Here is a 15,128-nt window from a genome sequence, read left to right on the forward strand (position 1 = left end):
TCTCTGAGCAGGTGACATTTGAGCTGAGACTGGGAGGAGATGGAGCCAGTTGGGGAAAGAACTGTGGGAAAAGCCCTCCAGACCGGACAGTAGTGCAAAGGCCCTGAGGCAAGAACACGCCTGGGATTTTTAAAAGAATGTGGCTGGACTGGAGTGAGCAAGGGGACAGTGGAAGAAGAGGGGTTTGAAAAATAGGGACCGACTACACGGACAGCCAAAGCGAAGACTGGACATGTTAGATTACCTGTTCATTCATTCACTGAACAAAACAAGGCACCTCCTACAAGCCAGGCGCTGGGGTTCAGCAGTGAACACACAGGCATTTACAGTTAATCTAGTCTGGGCTAGATAGTTTCTATAACGTTAAGGAAAAACAAAAACCTTCTGGGGACAGAGAATGATAAAAGACTAGAGCAGTCACAGGTAAAGTTTTTTTAATGTGACCCATAACTTTATTTTCCTTAAACTTTGTCCACCACTAGACTTTTGAAAAAAGTTTTATTTTGAGAGAACTAGATTCTCATATTCAGTTCAGTTCAGTCGCTCAGTCGTGTCCGACTCTCCGCGACCCCATGAATCACAGCACGCCAGGCCTCCCTGTCCATCACCAACTCCCGGAGTTCACTCAAACTCATGTCCACAGAGTCGGTGATGCCATCCAGCCATCTCATTCTTGGTTGTCCCCTTCTCCTCCCGCCCCCAACCTTTCCCAGCATCAGAGTCTTTTCCAGTGAGTCAACTCGTCACATGAGGTGGCCAAAGTATTGCAGTTTCAGCTTTAGCATCAGTCCTTCCAATGAACACCCAGGATCGACCTCCCTTAGAATGGACTGGTTGGATCTCCTTGCGGTACAAGGGACTCTCAAGAGTCTTCTCCAACACCACAGTTCAAAAGCATCAATTCTTCGGCGATCAGCTTTCTTCACAGTCCAACTCTCACATCCATACATGACCACGAGAAAAACCACAGCCTTGACTAGACGGACCTTTGTTGGCAATGTCTCTGCTTTTTAATATATTATCAAGGTTGGTCATAACTTTCCTTCCAAGAAGTAAGCGTCTTTTAATTTCATGGCTGCAATCAGCATCTGCAGTGATTTTGGAGCCCAAAAAAATAAAGTCTGACACTGTTTCCACTGTTTTTCCATCTATTTCCCATGAAGTGATGGGACCAGATGCCATGATCTTTGTTTTCTGAATGTTGAGCTTCAAGCCAACCTTTTCACTCTCCTCTTTCACTTTCATCAAGAAGCTTTTGAGTTCCTCTTCACTTTCTGCCATAAGGGTAGTGTCATCTGCATATCTGAGATTATTGATATTTCTCCCAGCAATCTTGATTCCAGCTTGTGCTTCTTCCAGCCCAGCGTTCCTCATGATGTACTCTGCATGTAAGTTAAATAAGCAAGGTGACAATATACAGCCTTGACACACTCCTTTTCCTATTTGTAACCAGCCTGTTGTTCCATGTACAGTTCTGACTTGCTTCCTGACCTGCATACAGGTTTCTCAAGAGGCAGGTCAGGTGGTCTGGTATTCCCATCTCTTTCAGAATTTTCCACAGTTTATTGTGATCCACACAGTCAAAGGCTTTGGCATAGTCAATGAAGCAGAAATAGATGCTCTTCTGGAACTCTCTTGCTTTCTCCATGATCCAGCGGATGTTGGCAATTTGATCTCTGGTGCCTCTGCCTTTTCTAAATCCTGCTTGAACATCTGGGAGTTCACGGTTCACATATTGCTGAAGCCTGGCTTGGAGAATTTTGAGCATGACTTTACTAGCGTGTGAGATGAGTGCAATTGTGTGGTAGTTTGAGCATTCTTTGGCATTCCCTTTCTTTGGGATTGGAATGAAGACTGACCTTTTCCAGTCCTGTGGCCACTGCTGAGTTTTCCAAATTTGCTGGCATATTGAGTGCAGCACTTTCACAGCATCATCTTTCAAGATTTGAAATAGCTCAACTGGAATTCCATCACCACCACTAGCTTTGTTTCTAGTGATGCTTTCTAAGGCCCACTTGACTTCACATTCCAAGATGTCTGGCTCTAGGTCAGTGATCACGTTATCGTGACTATCTTGGTCATGAAGATCTTTTTTGTACAGTTCTTCTGTGTATTCTTGCCACCTCTTCTTAATATCTTCTGCTTCTGTTAGGTCCCTACCATTTCTGTCCTTTATCGAGCCCATCTTTGCATGAAATGTTCCCTTGGAATCTCTAATTTTCTTGAAGAGATCTCTTGTTTTTCCTATTCTGTTGTTTTCCTCTATTTCTCTGCACTGATCACTGAGGAAGGCTTTCTTATCTCTCCTTGCTATTCTTTGGAACTCTGCATTCAGATGCTTATATCTTTCCTTTTCTCCTTTGCTTTTCACTTCTGTTCTTTTCACAGGTATTTGTAAGGCCTCCTCAGACAGCCATTTTGCTTTTTTGCATTTCTTTTCCATGGGGATGGTCTTGGTCCCTGTCTCCTGTACAATGTCACGAACCTCCGTCCATAGTTCATCAGGTACTCTATCAATCAGATCTAGACCCTTAAATCTATTTCTCACTTCCACTGTATAATCATAAGGGATTTGATTTAGGTCACATCTGAATGGTCTAGTGGTTTTCCCTACTTTCTTCAATTTAAGTCTGAATTTGGCAATAAGGAGTTCATGATCTGAGCCACAGTCAGCTCCTGGTCTTGTTTTTGCTAACTGTATACAGCTTCTCCATCTTTGGCTGCAAAGAATATAATCAATCTGATTTCGGTGTTGACCATCTGGTGATGTCCATGGGTAGAGTCTTCTCTTGTGTTGTTGGAAGAGGGTGTTTGCTATAACCAGTGCGTTCTCTTGACAAAACTCTATTAGCCTTTGCCCTGCTTCATTCCGTGCTCCAAGGCCAAATTTGCCTGTTACTCCAGGTGTTTCTTGACTTCCTACTTTTGCATTCCAGAAAGATTCTCATGTAGTTCTAAGAAAACCACCAGTAGACTTTTGATTTGAGACTATCTGAGGGGACCACAAAAGGAAGGGGTATTAGTTTATCAACTCTAAATGACAGAAACTATGTAACTGTGAGGCAAAAATTAGTAGTGAAAATAATTCTCTTAGTTCATGTAACTGAAAAGTTTAAAGGTGTTTCTGACTTAAGGTTTGGTGGAATCCCGGGGTACACATGATTCATCAGAACTTGGTCTCTGTCTAGCTCTATTTTCTGTCAAGCAAGTTGAGGTTGACATTGGACCAGCTCCATATCTCAGTAGAAAATGTTTTCCTTCCCAGCAGATGCAGCCAAGCCCCAGGGCAGGCTCTTACTGGCTCTTACGTGCCTACCCCTGAACCAAGTGTTCTGATTGGCCAGGACTGAAATATCCACCTGGAGTTGCAGAAGTGGGATCAACATTTCCCAACCACAGGATGAGAGAAGGGAAGGATGGTTTCCGAAAGAAAAATTAAGGTGTTAACCAGAAGTCTGAGTGGGTGGGGCAGAGAGCTGAAATCAGGGCCAGATAAGCAGCCTTGGGGCTACAGGGCTTGCTTTCCTATTCCCTGCACTAATCACTGCAGATGGTGCAGTGCAGACAATGCAGATGGTCCCTGCATCTAATCACAGCAGATGGTGACTGCAGCCATGAAATTAAAAGAGGCTTACTCCTCTGAAGGAAAGTTATGACCAACCTAGACAGCATATTATAAAGCACAGACATTACCTTGTCAACAAAGGTCCACCGAGTCAAGGCTATGGTTTTTCCAGTGGTCATGTATGGATGTGAGAGTTGGACTAGAAAGAAAGCTGAGCGTCGAAGAATTGATGCTTTTGAACTGTGGTGCTGGAGAAGACTCTTGAGAGTCCCTTTGACGGCAAGGAGATCCAACCAGGCCATCCTAAAGATCAGTCCTGGGTGTTCATTGGAAGCACTGATGTTGAAGCTGAAACTCCAATACTTTGGCTACCTGATGCGAAGAGCTGACTCATTTGAAAAGACCCTGATGCTGGGAAAGATTGAAGGCAGGAGGAGAAGGGGACGACAGAGGATGAAATGTTGGATGGCATCACCAACTCAAAGGACATGAGTTTGAGTAAACTCCAGGAGTTGGTGATGGACAGGGAGGTCTGGTGTGCTGTGGTTCATGGGGTCACAAAGAGTCAGACACGACTGAACTGAACTAAACTGATTCCTATTCCCAGGCCCTGAGGGCAGTACATTTCTAGAGCCTACCAGAAGCCAGCAAGAACAAACACCCAAGTTCAGAGTGAAGTGGCTTGCCCCAGACCACACAGCTAGTAAGACAAAGCCAGGCCTCAGACTCAGACGGTCTTGCTGCTCCTGAATCCCAAGGACAGGAAACGTATTTTTCTAAACCAGAGTGAGGTATGTTTTGTGTCATGTCTGAAAAAGCTGGGGTCATTTGTGAGATGGGAGTTTTCCAACAAGTTCCCACTGAGAACCGGGGCAGGAAATGCTGACTAATACCCACTGCACACTTAGCACCGGCCAGAGGCGGAGAGCCCCAAGCGAGAGTCCCTTTGGGCGGTCCCTGCAGCTCTGAGAGATCCGTACACTTAGCCCCGTTTTTTTGAAGATGAGGAAACTGAGGCAGAGAGTCAAATAACGTATCAAACATCACACAGATGGTCGGTGGCAGGGCTGGAGTCTGAGCCATGGTCTGATGCTGAGCTCTGGCAGGCTTCACACACACCTGCAGCCCCAGTGGAGGGAGGGAGGTGGGAAGGCAGGGTTTCCAGTGTGTCTCCCATGAGAAAGCAGCCACATCGCAGGATGAGAAATGGCCACTGAGGCCGAGGAGTGGGGCACCCTGGGGACATGAGAGCCCAGAGGGCAGCAGCCACTCACACCAGTTGATTAAAGAAGAGTCAGAAAAGCCAGATCCTTGAAAACGCTGGTTCCGTTCTGTAATCATACCACAGGCAAAATAAAACAGGTGTCCAGGTCAACATCTGCCCACAGCTTCCCAGCTGGTAGGTGCTCAGTCGCTCAGTTGTGTCCGACTCTTGGTGACCCCTGTGGATTGTAGCCCACCGGACTGCTCTGTCCAAGGCATTTTGCTGGCAGGAATGCTGGAGTGGGTGCCATCTCCTCCTCCTGGCTGGCGTAGGGGCCGCCTGACTTCAGGTGGATATATGTGGCTATCTGGTGGGGGACCGGGGCAGGTGGCAGTGCCAACCAACAATGGGGTCCCAGCTCCACTATGTCATGCATTCCCCTGTGCTGACTTGTCTTTAGAGGGGTTCTGGGCACCGTGTCTGCCCCCACCATTCACTTCACCCCCTTTTGATAAACCTAACAATTTGGAGCTACCCTTTTTTTGTTGTTGTTGTTACTTGATATTTTATTATTGCTTTTAGTAAACACAGAAAACATGTTACAACAAGTTGTTTTAATTAAGAACTTAAAAACTAAAATTTTAAAAAGAGACTTGTGCAGCAGTTATTTCAATCTATATTTTAAATATCACTGGATTCTCAGTTTCAAACTTTTCAACATGAAAGGCAATTTTAAATTACCTCGCTGTTTCATAAGTTGTCTCAAGGAATAAGAACATGATCACGATGACAGTGAGAAGGAAAAAGTAGGACATCAAGTTGTTACAACTTAAAAAATTTTGTAGGTTCAAAAGATCATCTTTACCCCTAAAGGGAAAGAACAAAAGGAAACCCTGACCAACTAACGGCCTGGACACAGGAAGGGGACACAGGAAGGGGGCACAGGAAGGGGGCTCCCGTTCCTTCATACTGACTCATTCATTCCTCATGCACATTAAAAGCACTTTAAAAAATCCTGTTCGTTGGTCCTCTACTTAAAAGGAGGGAAATACTGGCCAATATCACCCTCTAGGTTCTTTCAGATCTGCATGTGGAGTTTGCAGTAGTAATTAAGCATATTAAATACAAGTCTGTGTTTTAAAGGAGAGAGTCTGGGTTGCTCAGGGCCTTGAGGGGTCGGGTTTCTAAGGCAGTCCATCAGTGTGGACCTGAGCTACTCCCCACAGCCTCTTCCTAAGACTGTCAGCTACAACGGGAACAGAACACTGGAGCTGGTGGACGAAACTATACATGAAGGAAGTGGTTTTAAGGAACATTCTCCACCACCACATTACCACAGAAATTTCATCTTTAGGTACCTGCAGTGTTTAAGGATTATAATAACAGCAAGATTCACCAGAATCCCTAGCAAGGACATTTTGGACAACACCTAGACCTTTCTCTTACTAAACATACACTGTAGTGACTAGAAGAGATCTCTATATATTCACTTCTGCTGCTGCTGCTGCTCAGTCACTTCAGTCGTGTCCGACTCTGTGCGACCCCACAGACGGAAGCCCACCAGGCTCCCCCGTCCCTGGGATTCTCCAGGCAAGAACACTGGAGTGGGTTGCCATTTCCTTCTCCAACGTGTGAAAGTGAAAAGTGAAAGTGAAGTCGCTCAGTCATGTCCGACCCTTAGCGACCCCACGGACTGCAGCCTACCAGGCTCCTCCATCCATGGGATTTTCCAGGCAAGAGTACTGGAGTGGCTTGCCATTGCCTTCTCCGATATTCACCTCAAAATAACGCAAATATTTTAAGTTTTTTTTAAAGCTCATGATTCTTCAATATGAATTTGCAAAGCTTAATATGATTGTGTGAGATGATACTGTGTGAAGATTTTACATGGAATGAAACATTTTTGTAGAAATCAACCATAATACTTCAAAGACCCAGAGTAAAAATATCAAGGAAATGCTCAAATGCACATCAAACACCAAATTTTCATTCACACATCTCTACGTGGTAAACTGGCAAAGTACTTTTTTCTCTCTTATCAGGAATTTAGCATTCATCCCTACTGTAGATTTCTATCTCTGCTAAATGGAAAAAATGTTTCTCAAACCACTTTCTACCCCAAAAGCAAACGTACTGGAGAGAAGAAAACACTTCATTTAAATGCTCACATCTATACCCATACACACAGCAGCATCCCCTCACATTAGCTTCTACACAAAACCTACCAGCTAGGAACCTATGAGGAACGTATTTCAACCAAAAGTCTGAACAATGTACATCATCAAGGTTTCCTTATTGGTAAGTTCCATGGAGGAGAAAAGTAGGGGTGATCCACATCTCTAATAGGTAGCTTAAAATCTGTCCCCCATCCCCAGTAAGTAAGACAATCTCAATTTACTAAGTGAAATTTCAGATTTTAAATTATAAGTATCATTGCTAAACTCTTCTAGAAGAGGCAAAAGTCCACAGTGGGTGAATGCCAAAAGGCCAGACTGCAGCAAGTGACTGGTACCCCATTAAGTGTCCTTAAAAAATCTCAACAAAAAGTGACAGTCAAAAGAAACTTCAGTACTACTAAACACTTCGTTTACTGGAATGCACTTGAACTAAACTATTAATAAGTGCCTAGATGACAATTTATAGAGAAAAGATGACCCTCACCCAGCCCAGATAGTTCTTAAATATCACAGTCCACATGAAGTGGTGCTTGAACTGAAACACAAAAATCATTTAATTGTTTAGGAACTACCAATGTTCTACAATACTTTCACTATACATGGAATCAATAGTAGTGTTGAAACTCACTTTTAACTTGATGTTCTTTCCGAAAGCAAACTACACATAAGGAAAAGGAATCTTCTAGTGGCAAGCTGGCGTGACCTTACCAGCTGTGGAATCTGAGAAGCTGTTCAGAACAGGAGGAAAACAGGCTTCGCCTAAACTGAGACAGATACTGAAGTTAAGCACCTGTCAGCCATTTAAAGGCATTTGGTGTCAGTATCTGAAAAGATTAAGATGCTTTAAAACAAAACCCTTATAAGAATATCAAAGATGTAGGGAATTCTCCTCATATATAACCGAGTGTCTATGGCTTCAGTTGTCACCCCACTGCTGAGGTAGGTGACCAGGATTCATCAAAAGAGACAATCTTTTGGAAATTCCCCAAGGAAAATCTTGCAGAATCAGTTGGTTTCTTAAACCTGTGTCCAATTTCTTTTGATAGTTTTTGTTTTGTTCTTTTCTCTCATTTACACTTTTAAAAAGAGGTTGTCCAAGCAACTGCTCCTTCCCTCAAGCCCTGGCGGAGCAGCATCTCATACACTCCGTCATCCACTGGTCCTCTGAGGAGGCAGGCTGGACCCGCCTATTTTTCTCCGCATCAGCAGAGCCGCTGCCTCCGAGCCGCCAGCCTCCTCTTCTCCACCTGCCTTCTGTTCCTGGCTCGTAATGCTGATTCATGGATCTCACGCACGTGGGCAGAAGCACAGGCGTTGTGAGTTTTCTGGCTTCTGTATCCGTCGGTTTCCCTCCGCGCCCACAGAGGGCAGCGGGCGCCGGTGCCCTTTCGTTCTGTGGATGCGCTCTGAGGACTCGGCGCTCCTGCTTCCTCGGGCAGCTAAGGCACCCGGTGGTTGCTGAGGGTCGGTACCGCGGCTGACTTTTCAGGGCCTCTCACCCTGACCTGTCGTTCAGGAGTTTCTTTCGCATCGTTCGCTGGCAGCGCTGGCAGCGCCGCGGCCTCCACGCCCCGCTCCTCCGGCCCGACGCGCGCCTCGGGCTCCGCGGACGGCGGCGGCGAGGCCGGGGCGCACTGGGGCGCCGGGGCTCCAGGGCCCGACGCCGCCGAAGACGCCGAGTCGTCCCGGAACCCGGGCGCGTGCGCTGCCCCCGCAGCCGGCGACCCACGGCAGTGGCGCGGCGCACGGCAGCACGGCCCGGACTCGTCCCGGCGCGGCTTCCTGGACTCGCTCTTCACGCCGCGCCCCGGGGACACGGAGCTGCGCGTCGGCCTGGAACGCCCGCCTCTCCGCGCCGCGCGGCCGCCTACGGAACCCACGACACGACACGGAGGCGCGCCCCGAACCTCCGCCAGCCCAGCCCGCCGCGACGCTAAAACCCAGAGCCCCGCCCGGACCTGGAGCTACCCTTTTAAACATAATTTTGTAACAGGTGATGCATGAATAAGGTAAAGAGTAATAGGGGAATTTCCTGGTGGCCCAGTGGTTAAGACTCCACACTACCAATTCAGGGGGCCTGAGTTCAGTCCTTGGCCAGGGAACTAGATCCCACATGCCAGCAACTAAAAGATACTGTACGCCGCAGCGAAGCTTCCACGTGCCTCAACTAAGACCCGGCACGCGTGCTCAGTCTCTTATTCATGTCTGGCTCTTTGCGATGCCATGGACTGTAGCCCGCCAAGCTCGTCTCTCCATGGAATTTCCCAGGCAAGAATACTGAAGTAGGTTGCTATTTCCTTCTCCACTAAGACCCAGCACAGTCAAATAAATATAGATAAGTATTTTTTAAAGAGTGATAAACAATACAGGGGTCAGCTGACTGGCCAGTAGGCTAAATCTGGCCCACCTGTTTTTCTGTTGTCCCCATGAGCACTTTTTTTAAATAGTGGGGGCAATAAAGAATATTTTCCTAACAAATGACATTCAAATTCAGTGTCAGTCACAAAGTTTTCTTTGGCACACAGTCACACCCATCATTTGCATATTGTCTATGGCTGGTTTTTCAATACAGCAGCAGAGTCAAGAGACCAAATGGCCCACAAAACCTAAAATACTATCTGGCCCTTTATTGAGAAAAATGGACCAACTCCAGATCTAGAGTGATCCCCACTCATGCTCCCCCAAGCCCTCAGTTCTCCCCAGAGGCCACCATTTGGATGAGACACTTGCAAGTCCTTTCCACAGTCACAGAGGCATGGCCGGCCCCCACTCTTTTCACACAATGGGTAGAATATTACATACACAGTTCTGCACCCTGCCTATTTCATGCAATATGTTTTGGAGATAGTATTCCATCAACCACTTCTTTATTTCCCTCCTTATTTTTTTCTACAGGTGTATAACATTCCAACCTCAGGATGGACTTTTCTTTTTTAATGCATCACCCGTTAAATTTTGAGGTCATCTTCAGTCTTGGGTAATACAAATTGCTATGGTGTGCACTGAAGGATTTAAGTCTTTGCTCATGAGGGCCAGTAGACCTGAGGGGTCAATTCCTGGGGATTGAATGGCTGGGTTAGGGATATCTGCGAGTTACCTTCCGATCGCTCATGCCAAAATTGCCTTTGACCAAGGCCATGCCCATTTAAACTCTCAGAACTTTTGAGAGTGCCAGTTTCCTCACACCCTTGCCAACACAGGGTGTTATCAAGTGTTTTGTTCTTTGCCAATCTGATAGGTGGTTTTAATTTGCATTTCTCTTACTGTATTTCATTGAATCTAAGATATCATTGACTGTACCATGCACCTGATTTCAGAAATGTTTGAATATAAAATTTGCCTCTTAGAATTACTGAAATAGAATATGTTGAGTGGAATTGGCTATTTTATTGTGTTTCCTTACTCTGTATGTGTTCTATTCTGTTGTTTTTGGCCGGGGGCGGGGGTGGCGGGAGGCAGGACAGTGGTTAAGATTTAGAGTTCAAATGCCAGCTCTGCCCCTTACAAGTGTGATTCTTTGCACAGGTTACTTAATCTTTTCTGTGTTTCAGTTTCCTCATCTGTAAGGTGAGTACCTACCTCGTAGGGTTGTTGTGAAAGTGAAGTGGAAGTCACTCAGTCATGTCCGACTCTTTGCAACTCCATGGACTGCAGGGTTCATGGAATTCTCCAGGCCAGAATAATGAAGTGGGTAGCCTTTTCCTTCTCCAGGGGATCTTCCCAACCCAGGAATTGAACCGGGGTCTCCTGCATTGCTGGAGAAGGCAATGGCAAGCCACTCCAGTACTCTTGCCTAGAAAATCCCATGGATGGAGGAGCCGGGTAGGCTGCAGTCCGTGGGGTAGCTAAGGGTCGGACACGACTGAGCGACTTCACTTTCACTTTTCAGTTTCACACACTGGAGAAGGAAATGGCAACCCACTCCAGTGTTCTTGCCTGGAGAATCCCAGGGACGGGGGAACCTGGTGGGCTTCCGTCTATGGGGTCACACAGAGTCAGACACGACTGAAGTGACTTAGCAGCAGTAGCAGCAGCTCCTGCATTGCAGGCGGATTCTTTACCAGCTGAGCTACCAGGGAAGGATTGTTATGAAGGTTAAATGAATTAATATATACAAAACACTATGTTCCTATAACATACTAAATGTTCCATAAACTTTTGCTATGATTGTCATGTTTCCTTTCGGATCTCTTTTTCTTAATGAGTTGCAAGGGCTCCTTATAAATAGTCAGACATGACTAAGCAACTGAACTGACTAAACTGATAAAGCAGAAATAGATGTTTTTCTGGAACTCTCTTGCTTTTTCCATGATCCAGCGGATGTTGGCAATTTGATCTCTGGTTCCTCTGCCTTTTCTAAATCCTGCTTGAACATCTGGGAGTTCATGCTTCATGTACTGTTGAAGACTGGCTTGGAGAATTTTGAGCATTACTAGCGTGTGAGATGAGTGCAATTGTGCAGTAGTTTGAACATTCTTTGGCATTGTCTTTCTTTGGGATTGGAATGAGAACTGACCTTTTCCAGTTCTGTGGCCACTGCTGAGTTTTCTAAATTTGCTGGCATATTGAGTGTGGCGCTTTCACAGTGTCATCTTTTAGGGTTTGAAATAGCTCAACTGGAATTCCATCACCTCCACTAGCTTTGTTCGTAGTGATACTTCCTAAGGCCTACTTGACTTCACATTCCAGGATGTCTGGTTCTAGGTGAGTGATTACACCATCATGGTTATCTGGGTCATGAAGATCTGTTTTGTATAGGCCTTCTGTGTATTATTGCCATGTCTTCCTAATATCTCCTGCTTCTGTTAGGTCCTTACCATTTCTGTCCTTTATTGTGCCCATCTTTGCATGAAATGTTCTCTTGATATCTCTAATTTTCTTGAAGAGATCTCTAGTCTTTCCCATTCTATTGTTTTTCTCTATTTCCTCTATTGCATTGATCGTGGAGGAAGGCTTTCTTATCTCTCCTTGCTATTCTCTGGAACTCTGCATTCAGATGCTTATTATATCTTTCCTTTTCTCCTTTGCTTTAACTTCTCGTCTTTTCACAGCTATTTGTAAGGCCACCTCAGACAACCATTTTTCCTTTCTGTATTTCTTTTCCTTGGGGATGGTCTTGATCACTGCCTGAAGACAAGAGTGGAGAAATAACTCCGGAAAGAATAAAGAGATGGAGCCAAAGCAAAAACAACACCCAGTTGTGGATGTGACGGGTAACGGAAGTAAAATCCGATGCTGTAAAGAACAGTACTGCATAGGAACCTGGAATGTTAGGTCCATGAATCGAGGCAAATTGGAAGTGGTCAAACAGAAGATAGCAAGAGTGAACATCAACATTTTAGGAATTGGAGAACTAAAATGGACCAGAATGGGTGAATTTAACTCAGATGACCATTATATCTACTACTGTGGGCAGGAATCCCTTAGAAGAAATGGAGTAGCCATCATAGTCAACAAAACAGTCCAAAATGCAGTACTTGGATGCAATCTCGAAAATGACAGAATGATCTGTTCATTTCCAAGGCAAACCATTCAATATCCCAGTAATCCAAGTCTATGCCCCGACCCGTAATGCTGAAGAAGCTGAAGTTGAACAGTTCTATGAAGACCTATAAGACCTTCTAGAACTAACACCCAAAAAAGATGTCCTCTTCATTATAGGGGTCTGGAATGCAAAAGTAGGAAGTTGAGAGCTACCTGGAGTAAAGGCAAATTTGGCCTTGGCATACAAAACAAAGCAGGTCAAAGGCTAACGGAATTTTGCCAAGAGAATGCACTGGTCATAGAAAACACCCTCTTCCAACAACACAAGAGAAGACTCTACACATGGACGTCACCAGATGGTCAATACTGAAATCAGATTGATTATATTCTTTGCAGCCAAAGATGGAGAAGCTCTATATAGTCAGCAAAAACAAGACTGGGAGCTGACTGTGGCTCAGATCATGAACTCCTTATTGCCAAATTCAGACTTAAATTGAAGAAAGTAGGGAAAACCACTAGACCATTCAGATATGACCTAAATCAAATCACATGCTCTGAGATTTGTTCTGCTCTGAGATTTGTTCAATTGCTCAACTACAGCATCCAGGTCCTACCTAGCTCTTGCCATTTTTCTGTGCTGGCATCTTTGGTGTGTTGGCTTTTCAGCATCAGGCTTGTGCCTCATGGTATCTTAATTATTGCCACAGCTCCAACCATCACATCATATTACACGGGGAAAAAAGAGGGACAAAAAAGGCTTTCTCCCCAGCTATTTTCATGAGAGGAAACTTCCAAACATGTCTTCTCCCCAGTTCACTGGTCAGAAAGAACTAGGTCATAGGCACACCCCTGGACTAACCACTGGCAAGAGGAAATCGCAGTGCCTGTGACTGGCTTGGATGCACACCTGGAAGCCGAACTTTCAGCCTCCTAAACAAAACCAGGCTTCTGAAGGACAGAAGGACATGACTGACCCAGTAGTAAAAAATGTACAGCACACGTCCTCTCTGAACCTCTCACCTCCAGTCTTGCTGCGGCCAGTTCAATCTCCTTGAGGCAGCCAGGCTGCACTTTGTTAAAATGCAAACCTGCCCACGTCATTTCGCTTAAAACTTCCCAAGGCTTCACCTCCCTCACCGTAGAGGAAACACCGAGCGCCCCAGGGTTAAAAGAACTGGATTCCAAACCTGATTTTACATCTCTCCTGTTGCCTGACCTGGGGAGCCATCTTACTCCACCGAGTCTCAGTTTCCAAGTCTGACAAATGTGGAGATAACAGCCGCCTTTGTAAAGGTCATTGAGGAAATAATGACAGCAGCAGCCAATACTTCTATAGCCCTCCCACTGTGTCAAGCTGTTTTCTAAATTCTTTAGTTGTATTAGCCATTTTCACCTTCCCACGCATCCGATAAAACTGGATTCTCATTGGCATCAGCTGAAGCTACCAGCTCAAGCACAGGGAGAAGCTGGGGAGCAGGCGCCAGAGCGATGCGGCTCTTGGGACTGGCAGTGACTTTAGGACGCGGAGGACTACAACTTCCAACAGGCTCAGCCGCGCCGCTGGACTACAACAACCAGCATGCCCCGGGCTGTCGTGCTTCACCTAGTCCTCCAGCCAGGCGGACTGTGCAGACATTCTCTTCATGGTCAGTTTCGCTAGACAGACATTCCCCACGGAAACCAAGGAATCTATGCGGGTAAACACATATGCGCATCATGAATAAGAGGCTTTTGTTCTAATCCTAACTCCTCCACCTGTTAGCTCTGCGTCTGTTTCCTCATCTCTAAAATGAGGATATTCCTAGGAGCTGTCGTGTCATTGAGCTGTGAGGATTAAAAGCTGAATATGATAGCTTGGTAGATGTTCCCTCCTCCCTGCGTGCCCAAGCGTTTATCAACGCATTTTATCTCCATAGCAACCCCAGGAGATTGGTATCCTTATCACCCTTTTCAGAAGGGGAAATTGATGCCAGGAGAGGTTCAAGTCTCTTGCCTCAAGTCACACAGCCAAGTGACTGGCAAACTGGAACCCAGAAAATTTCACTCCAGAGGTGAGTCCTCTTTAGGAACCCAAATGCTTCCCATCTGTTATATGACATTTTACAGTGACTGAAAGTCCAGGGCAGATATTTTGTGTGCCCTTCAAGGTAAATTTGAATCACTTGATACAGGGTATAATGCCAAGATGACTGCATGTGGCCAGTGGTGGGAAGGGGCTTCCCTGTTGGCTGAGACAGTAAAGAATCTGCCCACAATGCGGGAGATCTGGGTTCCATCCCTGCGTCAGGAAGATCCCCTGGAGAAAGAAATGGCAACCCATCCCCTGGGTGGGGAAGATTCCCTGGAGAAGGGAATGGCTGTCCACTCCAATATTCTTGCCTGGAGAATTCCATGGACAGAAGAACCTGGCGGGCTACCGTCAGACACCATTGAGCAACTGAGCAGACTCAGGCTGTCGTAAGGAGAATGAAACATGGGGGCAAGAATGGAGGCTGCTGGGATCCTCCACGTGGGAGACAAGGGGAGCCTAGACGTGGATGGGGTAGGGAGATGCTTAGGAGGCACTGCTGTCAGGACGCGGTGAACTGGCTGCGGGTGTCCAGCTGCTTGTTCCTCTGTACTGAAAGTTCTGGTCCTTTCCCTGCCAATGTGTAGCTGTGCCACCTTGAGGCAAACCTTTCATCTCTCCCAGCCTCAG

At 46.0% G+C, this 15,128-nt stretch overlaps 1 pseudogene; it reads right to left on the reverse strand.

Moving 5' to 3' along the window:
- Window positions 1-5,324: 5,324 nt before the first annotated feature.
- On the reverse strand, window positions 5,325-13,531 carry LOC129555104 (centriole, cilia and spindle-associated protein pseudogene; annotated as a pseudogene).
- Window positions 13,532-15,128: the final 1,597 nt, after the last annotated feature.

The sequence above is a fragment of the Moschus berezovskii genome, chromosome 15 (assembly GCF_049115385.1).
Source record: "Moschus berezovskii isolate FMDL1 chromosome 15, NW_MosBer_1.0, whole genome shotgun sequence".
NCBI lineage: Eukaryota > Metazoa > Chordata > Mammalia > Artiodactyla > Moschidae > Moschus > Moschus berezovskii.